Source organism: Salvelinus alpinus, chromosome 18 (genome assembly GCF_045679555.1).
Source record: "Salvelinus alpinus chromosome 18, SLU_Salpinus.1, whole genome shotgun sequence".
NCBI classification, from domain to species: Eukaryota; Metazoa; Chordata; class Actinopteri; order Salmoniformes; family Salmonidae; genus Salvelinus; species Salvelinus alpinus.
The window spans coordinates 7,751,062-7,769,553 of record NC_092103.1 but is presented as its reverse complement, the minus strand read 5'-3'; positions in this window follow the sequence as shown (position 1 = coordinate 7,769,553).

Genomic DNA, 18,492 nt, shown 5'->3' with positions numbered 1-18,492 from the left:
ACAATACCAAACACCTTATGAAACAGCTGTGAAAACAGCTGTGAAAACAAATCTAGCAATATTTTTTATTTAAATACATAACCATTGATATTTGTTTGGCACATGTGTGTCAATTTACTTTCAGATTTTTTGGGATGCTCCCATGGCAATCATAGACTGAAATACAGAATTCTGGTGTGTGGAATAGAGAGGAGGTGGGTATTGTGTGGATGGGAGGTTCTGCCTGTCACTTGTTTTTCAACAGGTAGTCAGTCTTGGAAGGTGGACTCGAAGAGGAAAACTGCAAAGTCCAGGCGCTGCTGGCAAATGAAAGATACACTGGTTCTTAATGCAACCGCTGTGTTAGATTTTTTAAAATAATTTTACCATAACAAACAGCTTGCGTTATTGCGAGACAGCGCTCGCCAAAACGGCAGAGAATAGGAATAACATTTTCCACAGAAATACGAAATAACATCATAAATTGTTCTTACTTTTGCTGAGCTTCCATCAGAATGATACCCCCGGACAGGGCCATACAGGCAGGATACTAGCACATCAAATTACGTTATTGTTCACTAGCCTACACTGCTATCGACACAGGAAAAAATATTGCCTACGTGCTTTCGACAATACGTTATCAACAAAAAAGTATTATTTTCAAATAAACCGAATTTGCCTTAACACAGTAGGCCTAAATATTTTAGAACGATATCACAACTTAAATATAGCCTACTTACTCCTCAATTGGATCAAGGACATCTTGGTAATTATTTTCTTCGTCTCTAATGAAACTATCTGGGGCAGACACTCGAAAACTGCTTCTGCCACTTGTAAAAAAACAAAAACAAATTAATGAATGTCTGTGTCGCCGCCGAGCTCTCAAATACTGTGCCAGTCTCTCACTCTATGAACGGTCACTGCTATCAGGATTCCTTGGGATGTCCTTACCCTGAACCCTAAACTAACACTAAACTTTATCCTTTTATACATTTATACTTGATTGCTTCTGGTCAGCGGGGTGGTGGCACTGGGATCCTCATCTCTCCCAAGTGGACATTCTCTCTTTCTCCCCTGACCCATCTGTCTATCGCCTCCTTTGAATTCCATGCTGTCACAGTTACCAGCCCTTTCAAGCTTAACATCCTTATCATTTATCGCCCTCCAGGTTCCCTTGGAGAGTTCATCAATGAGCTTGACGCCTTGATAAGTTCCTTTCCTGAGGATGGCTCACCTCTCACAGTTCTGGGTGACTTTAACCTCCCCACGTCTACCTTTGACTCATTCCTCTCTGCCTCCTTCTTTCCACTCCTCTCCTCTTTTGACCTCACCCTCTCACCTTCCCCCCCTACTCACAAGGCAGGCAATACGCTTGACCTCATCTTTACTAGATGCTGTTCTTCCACTAATCTCATTGCAACTCCCCTCCAAGTCTCCGACCACTACCTTGTATCCTTTTCCCTCTCGCTCTCATCCAACACTTCCCACACTGCCCCTACTCGGATGGTATCGCGCCGTCCCAACCTTCGCTCTCTCTCCCCCGCTACTCTCTCCTCTTCCAACCTATCATCTCTTCCCTCTGCTCAAACCTTCTCCAACCTATCTCCTGATTCTGCCTCCTCAACCCTCCTCTCCTCCCTTTCTGCATCCTTTGACTCTCTATGTCCCCTATCCTCCAGGCCGGCTCGGTCCTCCCCTCCTGCTCCGTGGCTCGACGACTCATTGCGAGCTCACAGAACAGGGCTCCGGGCAGCCGAGCGGAAATGGAGGATCTCGCGTCTTGTGACGGCCGGCCGCCCAACAACCTGCCCGCTTGACCCTATCCCCTCCTCTCTTCTCCAGACCATTTCCGGAGACCTTCTCCCTTACCTCACCTCGCTCATCAACTCATCCTTGACCGCTGGCTACGTCCCTTCCGTCTTCAAGAGAGCGAGAGTTGCACCCCTTCTGAAAAAACCTACACTCGATCCCTCCGATGTCAACAACTACAGACCAGTATCCCTTCTTTCTTTTCTCTCCAAAACTCTTGAACGTGCCGTCCTTGGCCAGCTCTCCTGCTATCTCTCTCAGAATGACCTTCTTGATCCAAATCAGTCAGGTTTCAAGACTAGTCATTCAACTGAGACTGCTCTTCTCTGTGTCACGGAGGCGCTCCGCACTGCTAAAGCTAAAACTCTCTCCTCTGCTCTCATCCTTCTAGACCTATCGGCTGCCTTTGATACTGTGAACCATCAGATCCTCCTCTCCACCCTCTCCGAGTTGGGCATCTCCGGCGCGGCCCACGCTTGGATCGCGTCCTACCTGACAGGTCGCTCCTACCAGGTGGCGTGGCGAGAATCTGTCTCCGCACCACGTGCTCTCACCACTGGTGTCCCCCAGGGCTCTGTTCTAGGCCCTCTCCTATTCTCGCTATACACCAAGTCACTTGGCTCTGTCATATCCTCACATGGTCTCTCCTATCATTGCTATGCAGACGACACACAATTCATCTTCTCCTTTCCCCCTTCTGATAACCAGGTGGCGAATCGCATCTCTGCATGTCTGGCAGACATATCAGTGTGGATGACGGATCACCACCTCAAGCTGAACCTCGGCAAGACGGAGCTGCTCCTCCTCCCGGGGAAGGACTGCCCGTTCCATGATCTCGCCATCACGGTTGACAACTCCATTGTGTCCTCCTCCCAGAGTGCTAAGAACCTTGGCGTGATCCTGGACAACACCCTGTCGTTCTCAACTAACATCAAGGCGGTGACCCGTTCCTGTAGGTTCATGCTCTACAACATTCGCAGAGTACGACCCTGCCTCACACAGGAAGCGGCGCAGGTCCTAATCCAGGCACTTGTCATCTCCCGTCTGGATTACTGCAACTCGCTGTTGGCTGGGCTCCCTGCCTGTGCCATTAAACCCCTACAACTCATCCAGAACGCCGCAGCCCGTCTGGTGTTCAACCTTCCCAAGTTCTCTCACGTCACCCCGCTCCTCCGCTCTCTCCACTGGCTTCCAGTTGAAGCTCGCATCCGCTACAAGACCATGGTGCTTGCCTACGGAGCTGTGAGGGGAACGGCACCTCCGTACCTTCAGGCTCTGATCAGGCCCTACACCCAAACAAGGGCACTGCGTTCATCCACCTCTGGCCTGCTCACCTCCCTACCTCTGAGGAAGTACAGTTCCCGCTCAGCCCAGTCAAAACTGTTCGCTGCTCTGGCACCCCAATGGTGGAACAAACTCCCTCACGACGCCAGGTCAGCGGAGTCAATCACCACCTTCCGGAGACACCTGAAACCCCACCTCTTTAAGGAATACCTAGTGTAACAGTATAACTTTATGGCGTCCCCTCGCCCCGACCCGGGCGCGAACCAGGGACCCTCTGCACACATCAACAACGGTCGCCCACGAAGCATCGTTACCCATCGCTCCACAAATGCCGCGGCCCTTGCAGAGCAAGGGGAAACCCTACTTAAGTCTCAGAGCAAGTGACGTAACTGATTGAAATGCTAGTAGCGCATACCCGCTAACTAGCTAGCCATTTCACATCCGTTACACTCACCCACCTTTCAACCTCCTCCTTTTCCGCAGCAACCAGTGATCCGGGTCAACAGCATCAATGTAACAGTATAACTTTATGGCGTCCCCTCGCCCCGACCCGGGCGCGAACCAGGGACCCTCTGCACACATCAACAACGGTCGCCCACGAAGCATCGTTACCCATCGCTCCACAAAGGCCGCGGCCCTTGCAGAGCAAGGGGAAACCCTACTTAAGTCTCAGAGCAAGTGACGTAACTGATTGAAATGCTAGTAGCGCGTACCCGCTAACTAGCTAGCCATTTCACATCCGTTACACTAGGATAGGATAAAGTAATCCTTCTACCCCCCCCCCCCCCCTTAAAAGAGTTAGATGCACTATTGTAAAGTGGTTGTTCCACTGGATATCATAAGGTGAATGCACCAATTTGTAAGTCGCTCTGGATAAGAGCGTCTGCTAAATGACTTAAATGTAAATGTAAATGATAGAGATAGGGACATCCCAAGGATACCGAATAGCACAGACCTTCTGGGAAAGTCAATGAACTGCTCTATTAGACTGAAGGGACATCCCAAGGATCCCGAATAGCACCTATGAACTCTGAAAGCCGGGGACAACCAACTCTTATTGGTTGTCTGATGTGGAACTGGTAACAACAGTCTGTGATTGGCTAACAACATGTAGATCTGTATACAGCGAGATAAGATAACATACCATGCCCTGAGGTGTTGAGGGAAAGACAGATTATCTATAGGCTGGGTATCATCTTTTCTAGGCGATTAGCGATAACAGGAAATACACAAGCCGTAGGCTACACTATAGTTCAAGGTGGCTATGTCGAAAGGTCTGCTTGCACGGGAAAAAGTGTACATTTCTAACATTTATGGTTGAGATTGAATTCATATAAATATAAACTAGGCACATTATGACTTTCATTAACACGCGATGCAGGTGTCACGCAGAAGTTAGTAAGGCGTTGGTATCATGTCATGGTAATCAAGTCATGTCAGGTGGTACGGTTGCCCAGTCTTATATATGTCCCTTATCACCCCCCATAGCAGCGGTCTCTGCTCAGTCTGGCAGCAGCGCGAGTGTGAGAGGGAGATGCCCGTGTGCTTCGCGGTATACCGGATATTTTTTCTGTAGTTTTCTTGAAGATCACTCCGCGACACACACGATGCAGCGCTGTCGTTGAGCAGCAGATGATGCGCTGTCTGCGACTGACTTGTCATTCCCACTCGCAATCACCGCTGTCATCAAATGGACTCATGCTAGCAACAAGTTCTGACTGAACTCAATTGTCATGAAACCCATGTACAGCGATGAGTTTCTCTCTCTTTCATACAAACTTATAACGAGGCGCGACCACAATGTGTTTTGTGCGGGGAAGTGCTTAGTAATGAGTCTCTCCAAACGAACGAATTAATAAAACGACGTGTCCTGACCAAACATCCACAGCATGATGGTACACCCAGGGATTTCTTTGAGAACAGGGCAGAATGCTTCAGGAAACAGAGCTTCGACAGTGGAAAAGGAAGTCAGATAGCAAGGCATTGTTGTCAATAATAACAGGTGATGATTACAATAAATAAGGGAGTACTACCTAACTCATCGTAGTAGATGTGAGTTTCTCTATCAAACAATCCGCTGGCCTTGTACACAGCTAATAGCTAACATTCGACAAAGCAAGCTAGCTACTGATAGTGCAACCCTAGTAACAGTAACGTTACAGATGAAGATGAAAAATGAGCAGGCCTACTGTACATCTTACTGTGGAAAGTATTGTTTAAAACTAGTCTAGGTTGGAACTGTTGCTGTTAAAATATGTTTTATTCTTAACTGGAATAAACTGATTGAAGCAAGATGCTTTTTGAGGCAAACACACTCGCACAGTTCTCGGTTGCTCATCTGCAGCAGGAAGCGGTCTCCTGCCTGACTGAGAAAGCAGTAGATGTTCTGGTCCAGTTTGGTACCACATACCAATGCGAGTCAGGGTTCTCAACTCTGGCGTACTTAAAAAACAAGTACAGAAACAGTTTCAAGGCTGAGCATGACCTCAGTGTTACACTGTCAAAAACGGAGCCCAGAATGTACATGCTTGTTGAAAACTTCAACCAGCCACACACCTCTCATTAGGACTGTGTGTGTGTGTGTGTGTGTGTCTGGTCTACATCTGTGTGATGTGATCAATCAGTTTATTCCAGTTCAGAATAAAACATATGTATTGTATTTTAACAGCAACAGTTCCAACCTAGACTTTCTTTCAACAATAATTTCTACAGTAAGATGTACAGTAGGCCTGATCAATTTTCATCTGTACTGTTACTTAGAGTTGCACTGTCAAACACTGAGCCTGTGTGTGTGTTCTGTTGTACATCCGTGTGATGTGATCAATCAGTTTATTCCGATTCAGAATGAAAAGGATTTATTGTATTTTAACAGCAACAGTTCCAACCTAGACAGATGTGTAAGAGTGTTTTTAATGGGGGGAAATAAACATGAATAGATATTTATATGGATATTTAATGTCATTGTTATTTGTTTTTGTCTCTATTGCATTTGTTTTAGGCATAAGGGCAATAAAATGTGCCGATATGTATTTATTGTTGCATATTTTCCTGAGCTTGGGTCCCAGGAAAACACAGAATTTCTCATTTGGGTCCCAGGCTGAACACGTTTAATAACCCCTGCAACTAGAGGAAAACTGGCTGGTCCGGCCAGCTGTTGTGTGTAGGCTACTCTCTGTTTTATGATTAGTTTGCGAGATTGAAAACATTAGCAAAATATTTGCAATACAACACTTCCTAACATCCTCGCAACAGTTGTTTAAAGGTTGTTTTTGTGAATAAAATGTTTGATATATTTCCTTAAACTTCCCACGTTGCGTGTTTATTGCTATCGGTGTGTTCAAAGCCATTTTGAGACTTTAATGTCTACCAATGGCATGTCGATCAGTTTGTAAGAAATGACACCGGTCATGAAAAATATTTATCAAGTGTGTAAAGTATAAATATCCCTCACTTTCGATTAGGAACTGCAAAAATACTTTAAAAATGATTAGTAAATGGTTTATTCAAATATTAAACATCGAGTGATCTTATGAATCATTCATGCATTAATTAAAAGTTGTTTATACATGTGTGAATAGCTAGCATCCTAACATTTACAAATGTGGGAGTAATGATAAATAAATGATGAGCAAACTGTTTGGAAATGCCTTATAAATGGTGTATTACTGAACGTTATTATAAAGTGTTACCCAATACCTTAATAGTGAATTATATTAAATAGTTTTTTTTGTGTGTGAAATGTTACTTTATAAAGAAATTACATGAAGTGCATACACCATAAAGCTATGCCATCTTATCATCTTGCCTACTGTCAACTTTCCCACACTGGCCAACTGCCATGTGCCAATGCCGTCATGTCTCTTGAGGTTATGGATTATGGTCCAAACTGAGCACTAACATCACCAAAAAAATTGCATTTGAGTGACCAAAACATCACCCATACAATTTTTTCCCCCATTCAAATGATCAGACTTGAAAAAATGTACTTTGTTTCTCATCTCTAACTGTCACTCCTGCTCCCGCTCTTCCCCCCTGGCGCAGGCTCCCCCGCATTGCGCACTTCCACCATCATCATTACGTATACCAGCCTTCCCCCCGTCACGCGCATCAGCGATTATTGGACTCACCTGGACTCAATCACATCTGTCATTACTTTCCCTATATCTGTCTGGGTCCCCGCTCTGTTCCCTGCTTCAGCATTAATTGTAGTTTGTCGTTGTTTACCCGTGTGCTGACGCTGTTCCTGTTTTGTTACCTGTCTGTTCCTGAGTAAATGTTTGACTCCACGTACCTGCTTCTCATCTCCGGCGTCGGTCCTTACACTAACTATCATTAAGGCTGAAGGACAGGCTAGGTGGGCACAGCAACATCCAATCCTATCATACTTCACATCGTGGGTTCACAAATTATGTGTTTTTGTTCAATGGTTTGCTTGTGTGTGTGCAGAGAGAGTCTGAGGAAGGGAGTGTCTGTTAATCACTCAGGGATAAATAGAGAGGCAGAGCTCAGAGTTTGTCAGAAGGCTGACCTGACAGGGTCACGCACAGGACCAAGCAGGAGAAGGACCGCAGCATTTTTACCCTTTATTACAAATGGACGAACACAAAGATACTCGATACTGTTATCAAGACCAAAACTCTTCTTGCTGAAAGGTGTCACTCTTCTTGCTGAAAGGTGTCGCTATTCTAACGGCTTTCGTTGGTGGAAGGAGAGGAGGACCAAAATGCAGCATGGCACGTATCCATAATATCATTTAATCGAGAATGAATACAAAAGAGCAAGAGAATAAATGAAAACCGAAACAGTCCCTTATGGTACTAACACACACACTAACAGGAAACAATCACCCACAAAACACAATGAAAAACAGGCTACCTAAAGATGGCTCCCAATCAGAGACAACGACTGACACCTGCCTCTGATTGAGAACCATACTAGGCCAAACACATAGAAATATACCATACAGAACAAAACATAGAAAAACAACATAGAATGCCCACCCCAACTCACGCCTTGACCAAACTAAAATAAAGACATAAAAAAGGAACTAAGGTCAGAACGTGACAGCTATCGACATCTATTTACATAACACTGTACCTCTTCTTATTGATTTAATCAGTTACAGTATTTTTGAACTTACTGGTGATCATCTCCATCTCTCACTTCAAGCAGCTCATCACTCCACCAACCTGCTCATCCTCTCTCTGGCTGTGGAAGATCTCCTGGTGGGGCGGATTGTGATACCAGTAATGACAGTAGCAATAATGGAATCATCCTGGGTTTTTGGGAAATATTCCTGTGAATGTCTTCTCTACATCAGTTATGTAATTCTTCATCTCTGGGCAATTTGGTCTTGATATCTAGTGACCGCTATGTTGCTGTGTGCTATCCCTTGTTGTACCACTCAAAAATAACAATATCAATAATTATACTACTAGTGGGTCTAATCCTGAATGCTGATTGGTTAAAACCACATTCCAACCAGTGTCTATTCCACAAGTTATCACTGGCTAAATCTATGACGTTAAAATGCCTATTTACTTTATTCCATCTGGCAGCAGAATCAACTGTCTCATCAGCCAAGCCAGGCAATTTATAACCTTGATCTCCACTATAAGAAGCATTTAGACATTATCTCACATTTTCTTTTAGACTAACATTTAGTTTTCAACAGCGGAGATTTGTATAAACCTTGCTGTCTGTCTCTCCGACGTTTGCCACATTGTTTCAATATTCAAATTCGATCTCCAGCTGTCCCATAGTAATTAATGTGTCGGGAGGCGGGACGAGACAGGCAGGCAGCGTGGCAGCTTCTCAGCCAGTCAAAATCATGAATCAGCTGCCATCATTTTTATGGATATACTGTATACAAAGAAATGTCAAATGAAGTGCAGCTTGTTCCAGCTTCAGTTTGAAGTGATTGTTGTAGCTGTGTTGTTGGCTAGCTCCTCTGAACAACAGTGTCCTGACGAGTGAGCACGTTTTCTATGCCAGGCGAAATCGCGCCTCATTAGCTCATTGTTATGGATGTATCTGAAAATGTCACAAAAGAAACTGCTTAAACAAATGCAAATGCAGCTACTGTTGTTACTCTGGCTGCACTGTTTGACGTGACTAAGTTAACCGTAGCTGGCTGGCTAGCAAGCAAGGGATAAGAACCTTGACAGCCAGTATGGCTAAGGGACCAATACTGGCTGGCATTTAGGACAAACGACTGGGTCTCGTCCAAAAGACTGAACGACTGGGTCGCGTCTCTGGCAACCAAACCGATAGAACGAACGACCAGCCGGCTTGGGAAGCAACCATAGATTTGAGTCGGGACTATATCTTGTGGAAGGATGAAATAGTATGAATACATTCATCAAAAATAAAGTTTTGAATATGTTGGTAACCCGTTGTATAAAAGTGATAATGCTCTCGAAGCTGGTGTTTGGAGGATATATTGCCATGGTTTGCCGGCTCTCGACTTCGTCTCGGGCCTAACAACACCCGTGCCAATATATCCTCCAAATACCGGCATCTCGGGCATTATCACTTAATTATGTGTTGATTGTCTATTACCTTGTGGTGTTGTATCGTATACAGTGCTGCTATTGTAAATGACTCTGCAAATGTACAGGTACCCAGGAGGTGTTTTAAATAATGTTTTATTGTTGAAGGACTTAACTGGAGGAGCATCATTGACTTTGTAATTACAATGGTCGTTCCGTGCTCTTATTATAACGCTTTATTTTCAAAAGCGGCTGGCACCAAGTCTGGTCTTAAAATTGTACGGCCAAATAAGTCTGAGAGAAGAGCAGCAAAAACTCTAGGTATTGTTGTTTTCGAACTATCTTGTTGGACCCCCCCCCAAAAAAAAAAAATTATACATTTTTCGTTCTCCAATCATCACCTGACATCTTTCTGCCATTTGTTAATTCCTTTATTAATCCAATACTTTATGTTTTCTTTTATCCATGGTTCAAAGTGACAGCTAGACATAATTTTACTCTGAAGTTGAAGCTTTCATAGTTCCTACCTTTTTATTCCTAAATTTGACATACACAGGGTTGATATTGTTATGTTAAACTACAGTATATTGTTGATGTAATTGCTTATTTCTTGTAACAATACATTGGCATTACTTATCTCAGTTAACTGTTGTCATCGTAGATACATGTGGTGTTGATTCAGAATGTGGTGTTGATTCAGAACGTGGTGTTGATTCAGAATGTGGTGTTGATTCAGAATGTGGTGTTGATTCAGAATGTGGTGTTGATTCAGAATGTGGTGTTGATTCAGAATGTGGTGTTGTTACAGAATGATTTGGCAGGCAGAGGTCACCAAATAATTATTTTTTCCTTCATAATTTCTCAGCATCAAAATGATACGTTCAACTTGAGTTGATTCACACAGGTACTTTGTTTTCGATGATCAAACCCTCTGATAATTCCATGATAAAAAGTATTCGAGCAGTACATTTTGAGGACAAAGTTGAATCTAACTCAATGGTTAGTAATTGATGGCTATCTGTAAAGAATTACATTTTTTATTTTTTATTTATGTTCTTTTATAATGGAATCACCTACATTTGGTTAAACAGCACTGAACTAGACGTCACACTTCTTGGTCAGGCAAGGAGTGAAAGCACTGGGATATTGATGTTCATTAACCAATACTTGACACAGATGTGGTGTAGCAGGAAGAGTGGTGTACCGTTACCCAAGAGGTTGTGAGTTCAAATCCCAGGTGTAGACTGATGAAAAATAAATACTGTATAAATGAACATGCACAATGTCATCATGTATGTCAAATATGTATGTTGAACACACTGTGCAGTGTGTGAGTAGCACTAACCTTGCCAACAGACAAAGAGCTATGAGTGTGTCATCAGTAAGGCAGGGTAACAGTAGGAAGTTGTGATGTGTAATGAAACTATATTTTTGGGGAGGAGCATTTCTAGAACGTGTCTAGAACATTCATATCTTAGATTCTGAGAACATGGCAACCATGTTCTGTGTATGTTTGGTGGGACGTTGATGGAATATTCTCCTAACCCCCCTGGAAACATGAATGTTCTTTCAACATCCGATGAAACGTGTCTAGAAAATGAATATTGTATATTCTGAGAACATGGCAACCACGTTCTGGGTGTGTTCTGTTTTACATTAAGGGAATGTTCAAACATGCTAGAAGGTTCTCCGAAAGTTTTTGCTAACATAGATAGAATGTTCCCCTAACTAATGGAAAACTGGACACTCAAACAGGGGTAACATTACAAAAACGTTCTCTCTCCCTAGAATTGTTAGCTGGGTCAGTGTGTCTCTCTCTCTCTCTTCTTGTGATGGCAGACATTGGCCGTGGTCGATAGCATCAAAACCGTGATGTATCATGGTTAAATTGTGACCGACTGACTGATCTACACATAATAATGAGTAGTTATGTATGTTGCATGTTGATTTGTAGATTAGTCAGTCTCGCCTTGCCTTTAAAGTCGGCTGCAATGTTGAACGCGCCTATGTCAGCAGACAGTTGATCAGTGGCTTGCCTCAGATGTCTTTCTTGTACAGTATGTGTGGACTGCTCTCTAGTGGTGAAACCTTTATGTGACAGCTGATAAATAATACAACTGTTACTCCTACAACTTTAGTAATGTCATTGTAACGTCCTGACCAGAGTTATTATGTGTTTTGCTTGTTTAGTGTTGGTCAGGACGTGAGCTGGGTGGGAATTCTATGTTGTGTGTCTAGTTTGTCTGTTTCTGTGTCCAGCCTAATATGGTTCTCAATCAGAGACAGCTGGTAATCGTTGTCCCTGATTGAGAATCATATATAGGAGGCTTGTTTGGTGTTGGGATTTTGTGGGTGATTGTTTCCTGTCTCTGTGTTTGTGTTCTGCACCAGATAGGACTGTCTCGGCTTTCACGGTTGTTGTTTTTGTATTGTTGTAAGTGTTCACCGTTTGTTGTCAAATTAAACATGTTGAACACTAACCGCGCTGCATTTTGGTCCTCTCCTTCATCCCAGGAAGAAAGTCGTTACAGTCATCGTGTTCCAGTGCTTGACTTGGACTGAAATACGTGCTGTTCCTGTACTCATTTTGGATGCCTGTTCACTCTTCGAAAAAAAAAACGTTCTTTGGTGTTCTATATATCTATTTTTTTTTTATTGAACATTTATTTAACCAGGTAAAACCCATTTAGGTTAGAAACCTCTTTTGCGACCTGGCAAGAAGGCAAAACAGGGAAATAGCAGCGTGTCCATAAAACATTACAGAAAAATACAGAATACACACAAAAGACAAAGTGTCTCAAGTTAAAGATACAATTGAAGATTAGAAACAACTGCAGTTGTCACAAACAGTGTTGTCGATCAGAGTCTTAAAAACAGGCAAAGACACTAACTCCTCTAACTTTAAAATCTTCTGAAACATGTTCCAGGATGAAGGGGCATTGTGTGAAAAATATTTCTTCCCCCATCTCAGTTCTAGCCTTGGGAACAGACAAGTACAGCAGCAACTGTGAACGAAGACTGTATTGAGTGACTAATCTGGTCAGTAACGAACGGATACAAAGGGAGTTGTCCCATCAATGCTTTGTACAGAAAAGTGTACCAGTGCTTTAGCCTCCTGGTGGAGAGAGAGGTTCATTGCACCATAGCATACAGATCACAGTGATGGGTAAGTGATCTAGCATTGGTAATGAATCTTAAAGCACCGTGATACTACACTGTGTCCAGAGTCTTCAAGGTACTTGCCGAGGCCTGCGTATAGACAATATCACCATATTCCAGCACTGATAAAAAAGTGCTTTGAACAAGATATTTTCTGACTAACATTAAAAAGCGAGATTAGTTCCCGTAATAGAAACCCAATTTCAACTTCAGTTACTTGGTCAAGGTATCAATGTGCTGTTTAAAATTAAACGTTTCATCTAACCAAATCCCAAGATACTTATAGGAGGTGACCCTATCAATTTGCTGGCTTGTTATAGTTCAAATCTGCAAGTGACTCCATCTGTTATCTTTCAGGGAAGAGAAAACCATAAACTTTTCCTTTCATTAAGCACAAGCTTCAATTGGAAAAGCTGCCTTTGAATAAAATCAAAGGCCAACTGTAAGTCCTGAAAAGCCTTCTCAATATTAGAATAAATAATTGTGTCATCAGCATACAGATGGAGATTTGCAGAGTCAACAGTCTTCCCTATATAATTTATATACAGTGTAAAAAGGATCGGACCTAATTTTGAGCCCTGGGGAACTCCTTTTGTAAGCCTTCGAAACTCAGATTTCATACCATACTGAGCTACACACTGTGTTCTCAGAAAGGTAGTTTTGGAACCAATCCAATGCATCAACACTTAAACCAACCTTTTTTAGTCTATACAACAGCAGAGCATGGTCAACACTGTCGAAGGCCTTCGATAAGTCAATAAAAAGTGAAATACAGTGATGTTTCTTGTCCTGAGCATCTAGAGTATCACCTACAACCTTACTTACAGCAGTAATTGTACTGTGAGTTCACCAGGTTTTCCAAAACTTTTGCCAGTGCAGACAGTTTAGATATGGGACGATAGTTATCCAACTGGGACGGATTAAAAAATCTTTTACAAAAATATGATCTCAACATGTAAAGTGTTGGTCCCATGTTTCATGAGCTGCAATAAAAGATCCCAGAAATGTTCCACACGAACAAAAATATTATTTCTCTCAAATTGTGTGCACAAATTTGTTTACATCCATGTTAGTGAGCATTTCTCCTTTGCCAAGATAATCTATCCACCGGACAGGTGTGCCATATCAAGAAGCTGATTAAACAGCATGATCATTACACAGGTGCACCTTGTGCTGGGGACAATAAAAGGCCACTCTGAAATGTGCAGTTTTGTCACACAGCACAATGCCACAGATGTCTCTAGTTTTGGGGGAGCTTGAAATTGGCATGCTAACTGCAGGAATGTCCACCAGAGCTGTTGCCAGAGAATTGAATATTAATTTCTCTACCATAAGCTCCAACATCGTTTTAGAGAAATTGGCAGTACGTCCAACCAGCCTCACAACCGCAGACCACGTGTAACCACGCCAGCCCAGGACCTCCACATCCGTCTTTTTCTCCTGCGCTATCGTCTGAGACCAGCCACCTGGACAGCTGATGAAACTGTGGGTTCGCATAACCAAAGAATTTCTGCACAAACTGTCAGAAACCATCTCAGGGAAGCTCATCTGCGTACTCGTCGTTCTCACCAAGGTCTTGACCTGACTGCAGTTCGGCGTCGTAACTGACTTCAGTGGGAAAATGCTCACCTTTGATGGCCACTGGCACGCTGGAGAAGTGTGCGCTTCGCAGATGAATCCCAGTTTCAACTGTACCGGGCAGATGGCAGACATGGCGTCGTGTGGGTGAGCGGTTTGTTGATGTCAAAGTTGTGAACAGAGTGCCCCATGGTGGCGGTGGGGTTATGGTATGAGCAGGCATAAGCTACGGACAACAAACACAATTGCATTTTCTCAATGGCATTTTGAATGCACAGAGATACCGTGACGAGATCCTGAGGCCCATTGTTGTGCCATTCATCCGCCACCATCACCAGCATGTTTGGGAAACTCTCGATCGACGTGTACGACAGCATGTCCCAGTTCCCGCCAATATCCAGCCACTTTGCACAGACATTGACGAGGAGTGGGACAACATTCCACAGGCTACAATCAACAGCCTGATCACCTCTATGCGAAGGAGATTTGTCACACTGCATGAGGCAAATGGTGGTCACACCAGATACCGACTGGTTTTCTGATCCACGCCCCTATCTTTTCTGTGACCAACAGATGCATATCTGTATTCCCAGTTATGTGAAATCCATAGATTAGGACCTAATTCATTTATTTCAATTGACTGATTTCCTTATATGAACTGTAATTCAGTAAAATCTTTGAAATTGTTGCATGTTGAATTTATATTTTTGTTCAGTGTATATACCCAGTGAAGACAAAGAACCTTGAGGGTTTCATCACTATTTCAGTGTAATGGGGATTTTAGAAAACAACAGCTAACAAAAGCTAACCTAGTCACATCAAACTCTGAAATGAGAGCTAACATTTCGTTTGAATTTGTTTTTGCTTTTTTGCATTGATATTTATAGCCATGTTAATGATGCGGCTGCATGATTTTGCCTGGGCATGAAAATGGCTAGCTGACGTCCGACACCGTTAGCTCTCTCTAGCAGGGGGAAGATCAAATTCCTAATTTGCAACATTGTTGCCGAGGTCTGAGTGTCAAACGGCAAGGTTCATACAAACCTGTGCTGTTGCAAACGAAATGCTTGCTCGAAGCAGGGGGAAATAATGTGTTTAATAAAAGCATACACACTTAGACAAAAACCACGTGCCATTCCAGCATGACCACGCAAGAGGACGGCGGTTAAAACCAACTTCCTCCTCTCAATAAGCACGTTATTTTTCAATGTAAATAAAACAGTTTGGAAAGCAAATGCCTAATGCTGAAAAGAGATTGCTAATCTGTCTGTAGAACCAATAGAAACCATTTTTTTCTCAGCAACTCCCAATCTTGAGTGAACAGTAGCATTGTTTTTCAAAGTAGCTTATCTTGAGATAGGCACATTTTTTACCTTTATTTAACTAGGCAAATGAGTTAAGAACAAATTCTTATTTACAACAACAACAGCCTAGGAACAGTGGGTTACCTGCCTTGTTCAGGGGCAGAACAACCGATTTTCACCTTGTCAGCTCGGGGATTCAATCTAGCAACCTCGTGGTTACTAGTCCAACACTCTAACCACTGGCTACCTGCCGCCCCAAGTAGGCTATTGCCACAAGGAGTGCATCGGCCATCACCGGTGAGTAGCCTATAGCCATAGCCACTGGAAGGTTTATTTAGTAGCCTACTGTAGCCTATAATATACAGTAGGCCTATATACACTGAGTGTACAAAACATTAGTAACACCTGCTCTTTCCATGACATAGACTGACCAGGTGAATCCAGGTGAAGGCTATGATCCCTCATTGATGCCAGTGTAGATGAAGAGGAAGATACAGGTTAAATAAGGATTTTTAAGCCTTGAGACAATTGAGACTTGGATTGTGTATGTGTGCCATTCAGAAGATGAACAGGCTAGACAGAATATTTATGTGCCCTTTAACGGGGTATGGTGGTATGTGCCAGGTGCACCGGTTTGTGTCAAGAACCGCAACGCTGCTGGGTTTTTCATGCTCAACCGTTTTCCGTGTGTATCAAGACTGGTCCACCACCCAAAGGACATTCAGCAAACTTGACACAAATGTGGGAAGCATTGGAATCAACATAGGCCAGCATCCCAGTGTAATGCTTTCGACACCTTGTAGTCCATGCCCCGACGATTTGAGGCTGTTCGGATGGCAAAAGGGGGTGCAACACAATATTATGAAGGTGTTCCTAATGTTTATACACTCAGTGTATAGTATTGTGCTTGTGCACAGAGTCAGTGCAGATAGTCCGGGTAACCATTAATTAACTATTTAACTGTCTTATGGCTTGGGAGTAGAAGCTGTCTCAGAGCCTGTTGGTCCAACAGCCGATGTTCTGGACCTGTTTGCTGGACGGTAGCAGAGTGAACAGTCTATGGATTGAGTCGCTGGAGTCTTTGGCAATTTTTCAGCCCTTCCTCGACACCGCCTGATATAGAAGTCCTGGATGGCAGGGACTTTGGCCCCAGTGATGTACAAGGATGTCCGCACCACCCTCCGTAGGGCTTTTCGGTCGAGGGTGGTGCATTTGCCATACCAAGCGGTGATGCAGCCGGTCAAGATGCTCTTGATGGTGAAGCTGTATAACTTTTTGAGGATACGAGGGCCCATGCCAAATCTTTTCAACCTCCGAGACGGGAGTGATGCTGTCATGCCCTCTTTACGACTGTGCGGGTGTATGTAGACCATGTTAAGTCCTTAGTGATGTGGATGCCAAGGAACTTGAAGCTCTCGACCCGCTCAACCACAGCCCCAATGATGCGGATGGGGGCGTGCACTCCCCTCTTTTCATTGCAGCCCATGATCACCTCCTTTGTCTAACTGACGCTGAGGGAGAGGTTGTTGTCATGGCACCACACTGCCAAGGGGGGGTGGGGGGGGGGGGGGGGGTGTTGAGGGTCAGCGTGGTGGAGATGTTGTTTTGGATATGGTTTTCATTTTACTACTTGACTTGCAAACCACATAATGATATATTCTTATGCTGGTTGACAAATCAGACGTTGCACACGTTAGGTCAGTTTACCAATGTGCCGTTACCTGTCTATATGAACATTGCGTAATTCTCATTGATTAAATGTGTGTCTGTTTAAAGTTTTTTGACTGCATATTGCCTTGTAGACTTTTATAGATGGCCACAAGGTGGCACCTGCAGTATTTGGATGATGGGAATTTCCTCTTTCTGACATTTCACTTGGAATGAAGCGCTTACCTATAGACAAAGGGAACCTCCAAGACACATAATCCTGGATGAATATTTGTGAGCGTAGGAATGGAATGTATGAATCAATATTCATATATGTGTAAGTGACTGCTCTATAATATGTTGGTATCTTTGTGTGTTGGTATGTAGGCTATTTGTTCTGCATGAGTAAGATATAGAGAGCGAGGGAGAAAGTCATTGTATGCCCCAGTTACAGTATATGGTCCGACTGCATCTGTGTGCCTCACTGAGCATCAATACTATATGAGTGGATTCTCCAGCATGTCTGAGAGGGTTTCTTGCTCTTTCTCTCCCTCTCCCCTCCCTTCTTTCTCTCTCTCAGTCACTCTCTTCTCTTTCTCTTTTATCCCTGTGCTCCAGAAATGTCCAACACACTCAGCTCAGTGCAACCCAACACTTCTCTCATCCTCAGGGTCCCCTCAGTGAGGGGACACAGAGTGACTGTAAAAGGGAGTAGTGCGTGTGCGCGTGTGTGTGTGTGTGTGCGTGTGTGTATGTGTAAAGTACTGTTTAAGACCCTTTCATTATGAATGAGGAATGGAGGAGAGGGGAGCATCGGGCCTTTCGTTCTCCATCCTCTGAACCACGTTTCTGCCATTTCTACAGCACTACTACAATCAGTGCCAAAGCCTAGGTCCCAGTAAGAGCTAAATCACTCAAGATGCTCATTAGGGTTGTTACAGGTAGATTAATTATTCTATTCATTACTCTATTCATTATTCTATTCTGTTATTACACAGTAGCTTAATAGCGGATATATTACAGAATGATAGAACATTCTGGATACACTGCACTTTTTATTTCTCTTCAAGTTAAGTGGCTTATCTTGCATTAGATTATACTATTAGACAAATGAGATTAAAACTTAGGCAAGTGGAGACACTGAGACGGTCAATTCGATAGGGGGTTGCCATTATAGGGCCAAAACATGCTTGGAGTATTGCGTCTGACGGTCTTATCGCATCCTCTGTCTCTTTAAAAAC